Source organism: Cervus elaphus, chromosome X, assembly GCF_910594005.1.
Source record: "Cervus elaphus chromosome X, mCerEla1.1, whole genome shotgun sequence".
Classification (NCBI taxonomy): Eukaryota; Metazoa; Chordata; class Mammalia; order Artiodactyla; family Cervidae; genus Cervus; species Cervus elaphus.
In genome coordinates this window covers 118327194-118335246 of record NC_057848.1, presented here as the reverse complement: position 1 = coordinate 118335246, position 8053 = coordinate 118327194, and the positions used below count along the sequence as shown (strand labels likewise).

Here is an 8053-nt window from a genome sequence, read left to right as displayed (position 1 = left end):
ATTCTTTGCAACTCTGCATTCAAATGGGAATATCTTTCCTTTTCTCCTTTGCTTTTCTTCTTTTCACAACTATTTGTAAGGCATCCTCAGACAGCCATTTTGCCTTTTTGCATTTCTTTTTCTTGGAGATGTTCTTGATACCTGTCTCCTGTACAATGTCATGAACCTCTGTCCATAGTTCATCAGGCACTTTATCAGATCTAGTCCCTTAAACCTATTTCTCACTTTCACTGTATAATCATAAGGGATTTGATTTAGGTCATACCTGAATGGTCTAGTGGTTTCCCCCATTTTCTTCAATTTAATTCTGAATTTGGCAATAAGGAGTTCATGATGTGAGCCACGGTCAGCTCCCAGGCTTGTTTTTGCTGACTGTATAGAGCTTCTTCATCTTTGGCTGCAAGGAATATAATCAATCTGATTTCGGTGTTGACCATCTGGTGATGTCCATGTGTAGAGCCTTCTCTTGTGTTGTTGGAAGAGGGTGTTTCCTATGACCAGTGCGTTTTCTTGGCAAAACTCTATTAGCCTTTGCCCTGCTTCATTCTGTACTCCAAGGCCAAATTTGCCTTTTACTCCAGGTGTTTCTTGACTTCCTACTTTTGCATTCCAGTCCCCTATAATGAAAAGGACATCTTTTTGGGGTGTTAGTTCTAAGAGGTCTTTTTTTGTTTGTTTGTTTGTGTTTTTGTTAGTTCTAAGAGGTCTTGTAAGTCTTCATAGAACCATTCAACTTCAGCTTCTTCAGCTTTACTGATTGGGCATAGACTTGGATTACCATGATATTGAATGGTTTGCCTTGGAAACAAACAGAGATCATTCTGTCATTTTTCAGATTGCATCTAAGTACTGCATTTCGGACTCTTTTGTTGACCATGATGGCTACTCCATTTCTTCTAAGGGATTCCTGCCCACAGAAGTAGATACAATGGTTATCTGAGTTAAATTCACCCATTCCAGTCCATCTTAGTTCACTGATTCCTAGAATGTTGATGTTTACTCTTGCCATCTCCTGTTTGACCACTTCCAATTTGCCTTGATTCATGGACCTAACATTCCAGGTTCCCATGCAATATTGTTCTTTACAGCACGAAACTTGCTTCTATCACCAGTCACACCCACAACTGGGTGTTATTTTTGCTTTGGCTCCATCCCTTCATTCTTTCTGGAGTTAATTTTCCACTGATCTCCAGTAGCATATTGGGCACCTACCAATCTGGGTTGTTCATCTTTCAGTGTCCTATCTTTTTGCCTTTGCATACTGTTCATGGGGTTCTCAAGGGAAGAATACTGAAGTGGTTTGCCATTCCCTTCTCCAGTGGGCCACATTCTATCAGACATCTATCTCCACCATGACCCGTCTGTCTTGGTTGGCCCCACACAGCATGGCTTAGCTTCATTGAGTTAGAGAAGGCTGTGATCCGTGTGATTAGACTGGCTAGTTGTCTGTGATTGTGGTTTCAGTATGTCTGCACTCTGATGCCCTCTCTCAGTGTCTACCATTTTACTTGGGTTTCTCTTACCTTGGATGTGGGGTATCTCTTCACAGCAACTCCAGCAAAGTGCAGCCACTGCTCCTTACCTTGGATGTGAGGTGGCTCCTCTTGGCCACTCCTGTGCCGTGCAGCCGATTTTACTCTGTGTGAGTAAAATTTTCTATTCCAAATGAAGGAATAAAATATGTATCAAATGATTATACCACTGGAAAACTGATCAAACCCAATGTGCCCACATTAAAGGCATTTTGGCAGGGGCTTTTTCTAAGGTTACTCATAAGTGGCCTTGGGCCCAAGGGAAGCCAGTCTCCCTAACCATCGAGTTGGTGATGCCATCCAACCATCTCATCCTCTGTTGTCCCCTTCTCCTCCTGCCCCCAATCCCTCTCAGCATCAGGGTCTTTTCCAATAAGTCAACTCTTCGCATGAGGTGGCCAAAATATTGGAGTTTCAGCTTCAACATCAGTCCTTCCAATGAGCACCCAGGACTGATCTGCTTTAGGATAGACTGGTTGGATCTCCTTGCAGTCCAAGGGACTCTCAAGAGTCTTCTCTAACACCACAGTTCAAAGCATCAATTCTTCAGTGCTCAGCTTTCTTCACAGTCCAACTCTCACATCCATACATGACCACTGGAAAAACCATAGCCTTGACTAGACAGACCTTTGTTGACAAAGTAATGTCTCTGCTTTTTAATATGCTATCTAGGTTGGTCATAACTTTCCTTCCAAGGAATAAGCATCTTTTAATTTCATCTACCCAATATTTAACACCTAGTGAAAAGAAAGTATTTATGGATGGATTCAGAACAGGCATTAGTAATTGGCCAGATAAGGGAGTTTCACATAGTGGTAACTTTAGCTTGCAGAGTGCTAGAGTTTCTTTCAAAATAAAATTTCTAAGAGCCATCCAATTAAAGCCTTGGAGTGGAAAAATCCACCAAGGCAGCCTGGGAGTACTGGACATAGATAATTGGCCACCAGAGATTGGATTGATTTTTGAAACTTGCAAATGACTGAGCCCAAGGAAGCACTACATTTGATTCATAAACAAAAGTGTGAGCAAACTGTCAAAGTAATCAGAATATAAGCCTGGTCCAGTATCTTGGGTCAATTGTCTACTTCAAATGTTGTCATCTTGTCCTGCTCTGGTAGTGGCAGTCTTAATTAGTCATTCATAGTCATGTATCAGAAATAAGAGTTGCAGTCCATCCAGGCAGGGCTTGATATGATCCCTTCCAATGTGGCTGTAAAAAGTCCTTTATTTCATGTTGTTTTCAGTGAGCATGATCTCCTGGTTTATAGGTCATGGTGAATCTGATCTTCTTTCAAAGATGGATTACTGTGATAAACTTTAGAAACAAATTTAGAATGTCATTTTAATAATTTAACTAAATTTTGCAATAATAGCATAAAGACAAGGAGCTACCTGTGAAGTGAGTCTTAGGCAGTAAATACAGACCTCAATTAACAAAACTAGAATTTAATATCCACTGAAACATGAACTTTTGTTGTCTAAAATTAACCTCATTTCTATAAATATAGCCAAATTCAAACCAATTTGTTTGCAAAATAAATTTTGTTAATTGATCACATAGGCTCTTTTAAATTAGCTCTATTGCAACATTTCATGAAACATCTCAGATTGAAATTTTAGAGACCCCTCAAGGCCAGGAAGCCCACACAAAGGGTGTGTCAGAGATTCCACCTGTTGACAGAGGTAGCACCCAAAATACCTTGAGATCCTGCACCTGTTAGGAGGCAGCCTTCCTTATTTACCTGATAAAGCAACTGAGAAACTAGGAGCTTCTAAACTCTGGAGGAATCAGACAGACAAAAAAGATAAATCTTCAATTCTACTTACAAAATTGTAATTTACCAAATTCCTATAAGTCATAATTAGCTTCAGGGGAAAGGAAGCTAATATCTGAAAAACACAGTTCAGACAGAACTCCAAAATTATAACCATACCCATCTGTTTGCTTAGTCCTATGTGAGTAATCCTTGATGTTAATCTTACAGTTTTATAAAGCCATCAGGTTTTCCATTACAGTTCTTTAATTTCTTAATCAGTTCAGCAGTATGATCTGAGTTATCAGAAAAAAGTTAGTTGCTCAGCTGTGTCCAACTCTTTGTGACCCCATGGACTGTAGCCCACCAGGTTCCTCTACCCCTGGAATTCTCCAGGTAACAATATTGGAGTGGGTTGCAATTCCCTTCTCCAGGGGTTCTTCTCAACCTAGGGATTGAACCCAGGTCTCCGGCATTGTGAGCAGATTCTTTGCTGTCTGAGCCACCAGTGAAGCCTAAGTTATCAGAAACCCAAGTAGGGCTTTCCTGATAGCTAAGTTGGTAAAGAATCTGCCTGTAATGCAGGAGACCCTGGTTCAATTCCTGGGTCAGGAAGATCTGCTGGAAAAGGGATAGGCTACCCATTCCAGTATTAATGACTACCTGCTCCAGTATTCTGGCCTGGACAATTCCATCCATGGGGTCACAAAGAGTTGGACATGACTAAGTGACTTTCATACTTATAAAAAAGTCCTTTCTAAGAATCTTCTTGAAGGTGAAACACTTTTTTTTATTGGAAAAAGCATCATATTACAACAGAAACTGTCTATAACTAGCAAAAGACTTAAAATGCAAAATGCAAGGTTGAAGACCTTTGTCAATTACAATGCAATTGACAAACGGGTTACTGATGTGACATACGACAATTTAAGATAATTACTAGAATTATGACTGATAATATTTTACCAGAATATACCAAATTTTTAGTAGTTATATATAATTTCTAGACTATTTCTATTAATAACATTTACCTGTATAATACAACCTTAGTTTTATCAACATTCATTTGACAATGCCTCCCATGTAATAACATACTGAATAAGCCTAATCTATTTAATATTTCTTTTTGAGATGCAGAGACAATAAATATTTTGAGGTGTTCCATGGACCCTTTGGAAAACCTCAAATTTAGCTAGAGGTTGAATGAACATCACTTGGAATTTGATCTTCGGAAAATTTATAAAAATATCAAAAATTTCAAAACACCTAGTCGAATAAAATCATAGGTCACTGTGAAATAATACCCACTCACTTAACAAATGTGACAATAAATGATCTTAAAAGTTGTAATAAATCACTTAAAGGCAAAAAATCTACTACCAAAGCAGCTCAATATTTTAAGAAAACTGTTTTCTCAAAAGAGAGAGTAAATCAAACTCCAGGCTTTCATCAGCCTACTCTTTATAACAAGATTTACTTAATTAAGTTCAATCTAATTTTAGTCAATCCTGACTATGCATAGAACTCTTCTCTCAGTATTCCTCCTCCACAAACCTTCTATAACTTTTGGTATCTATATTATTCTGTCTCTCAGCTTCTTTTCTGTTCAGAAACTACCAACTATATGATAAAACCACCTCCTTTCTCCCCTTTAACCAAATGCATTTCCAGTCCTCAAACAATATTTTACTGAAAACACATTTCCAATTTCCTTGCATACTGAAATGTTTCCTTTATTATTTTAGTAGCCTTAGTTACATATATTATAATTATTCACCTTAATACTTAGTTTCTAGCAAAAACTAGGAAGTAAACAATTATTAACTGTACTTTACATTAGCATTTTGCAGATTTACAAGCTTATAAATACTACTTATGGTTTCTGGAAAACATGTACTTTCTTGCAGAAAATGTCTTAGTGTGATAGAAAACACTAATAGCCCTAATTATCTTCTCTGTAAAAGAAAGCCTATGTTCAGTAATAAATGTTCCAGTATCATATTTGGAAATTATCTGGATAGTCAATGGATTCCCATCATTTAATTTAGTTCAGCAAAATCATAAAGTATCAAGTTGTCAAAATCTGGAGAGACTATTTAAGACAGACATTCTCCAAACATAATTATTCCTAAATCATTTACATAAAAGCTCTTAAATCATTTACCTCTACTTTATTTACTTAAAATTTCATCGTATCATTCTTTCCTTACTGACAAACTTTGTAACAGGAATGAAAAGGTGTTATTTGATTTCTAGTGAACCTAGGTAAAATAAAAAGCATTATACTTAATGTTGGTAATGGTAAAGGCATGTCTATATTAATTAAGTCAACAAATTTAGGTTTAATTTAATACCAAGTATTAATTCAATCTTGAATATTTCCCAGATCACATGTACCCAAAATTCATTCTGGACTGTTTCTTCTATATTTCTGAGTATTTAAATATAAGTGCTTAATTTTTTAAGCCAAATCAACAGGGCTCTTTTACAAATTAATTCTGCAGATACCACACATCTACAACACACGTATATGGATACATACAAATACATAGAGACACTCCATAGTTCCCATTCCAAAATTTCAGCCATGAATCAGGTTCAATAATATAAACTCCATCAGTTACAAAGAAGTTGGATTCATAATGGGTTTCTGGTAGATGGAACAAATCAAGGTCACCTTCTAGACAGCTAAATGTTTTTTACTAATTTTATGGAGAAGACTCTTATAATTTCTATTTATCCTTGACAAGTCAAGTGCCAAATTACTTATCCCCTTTCTTGAAATTTGCATTTCAAAAAGATGGCAGACCTAAGGTTTTCTGGAGAATATTAGGTCATTTGCATCTCAAAGGCATAGGAGGAGAAAGGCAAGTTCCTTCTAAAGAGGACTTTGTTCCCATAAAGCCAGAATTTTTCTCCCTCAATTTTTTTGCTTACAAGCCTCTTAAGATAAATAGGGGCGGGGTTTAGGGGTGGTAAAAGGATTGGTGAATTTTGGATTATTTTTGGACCCATGAAAATCATCCTATAGAGACTAGATTTATTAAAAAAGGACAGTTGACTTTTTTTTCTTGAAGAACTGGGTGACCACCTCAATGACATCAAAGGACTGACATACCCATTTACCTGTGTTGGACCGCTTTGCTTTCCCTCATTTAGCTTGGAACAGAAGCACCCTCACCCTGCAGTAGTCCTGCGCTGTGCTATACATAGTCACTTAGTTGTGTCTGACTCTTTGCGACCCCATGGACTGTAGCCCTCCAGGCTTCTCTGCCCATGGGGATTCTCCAGGCAAGAATACTTGAGTGGGTTGCCATGCCCTCCTCCAATGGATCTTCCAAACCCAGGGATCAAATCCAGGTCCCCCACACTGCAAGTGGATTCTTTACCATCTGAGCCATCACTTCTCGGCCTTTTGGCTAAAATCAAGTGTACCATCTGAGCCACCAGAGAAGCCCATGAATACTTCTCCAGGGGGTCTTCCTGACCCAGGAGGCAAACCAGGGTCTCCTGCGTTGAAGGTGAATCCTTTACCAGCTGAGCTATCAGAGAAGCTCCCCGCGCCCCCCACCACCCCAGTATTCCTATCAGGCTCCAAATATCAGCTATGGCAGGTTTAATCAGACCAATGGTCTCCCATCTTGGTAATCCATTTACAAACACTTCCGTGGATCCTCCCGGGTTTAAGAAATTGTTTAACCATGATCCTCAGTTTTGAATTTTGTGTAAAGGGGCTTGTCTACAGCTTCAGGTGGTCCTATTTCTAAAGATAATAATCTAATAATGTCTTTGGAATGGAAAGGCAATTCAGGCAGAAGATTACTAGAAAGAGTACTCAAATAAATTAGGATAGAGGGGGTACATTTTACATGATTAATCTTTAATTAACTTTCTATAACAAATCTTGCATTGAAGTTATTTTGGGAATTTTGAAGACTTTTGGGGCTTATGCATATCAATTAAAGTAGATACAGTAGTTTCAGGTGGGACATCTCTAAAACTTTAACAATTTAAAGTTTTTCCAATTCAAAAGATCCAAGGAGCTAGCCCTACAGATATTTTCCCCTGCTAATCTAACTTTAGAAAAGAGGAAAACTCTTACCACTGTTATTTCCAATAGACACTGCAGGCACAGATCCAGAAGACTGCTGGCTTAACTATATACAAAAAATCAGTTTTGGAGAGCCAAAAGAACACCATCTTGACCATTTCAGGTCCTGATTTCCTTGAATTCCCAATTAGGTAATCGCAAGTATACAAAAACCCAGCTGGTTTTCCTACAGGTTGCTGTTTGCCTAGGAGCTGTTTGGTCTTTGAGGAAAAACTTTCCATTGTTAATTTCATAGCCTAATTCAAATATGAGATACGATCAAAACAACGTTTGAAGACAATGTGATGGGTCAAATATGTGTTGCTACTGAGTCTAGCACCCCAAGGGGTTATCATTGGGTTGGTTCAACTCTTTTTTGTATCTTGGTTTTTCCCTGTGACAATCTAAAACCACCATGGGTGCTCAGGGCACTAGGTTATCAGCCTCTGTTGTGCTCACTAGATGAGCAGTAGTTACCTAATGGTTGTAGTGGGTATCTGTTATTTTTCAAAGCTGAATAATTTAATCTCTCATTTCACTAGCAAAAGTTTTGTTCAGACCATATATCAACTCTTTTTTCTCAATTTAAGCCAAATTTAACAAAACTCCAGCCACCTATGTTTCCTCTATCCCTCTAGTTCGCTGACTAGAAATGCACTGGTGCCCCTTAAGACTCC

The 8053-nt window shown here is 38.0% G+C and overlaps 1 non-coding gene across 1 annotated transcript; it reads left to right on the top strand.

Moving 5' to 3' along the window:
• Window positions 1–3829: 3829 nt before the first annotated feature.
• On the top strand, window positions 3830–3902 carry TRNAY-GUA. Its single transcript has one exon. It is a non-coding gene; the product is annotated as a tRNA-Tyr (tRNA).
• The last annotated feature ends 4151 nt before the right edge of the window (window positions 3903–8053 follow it).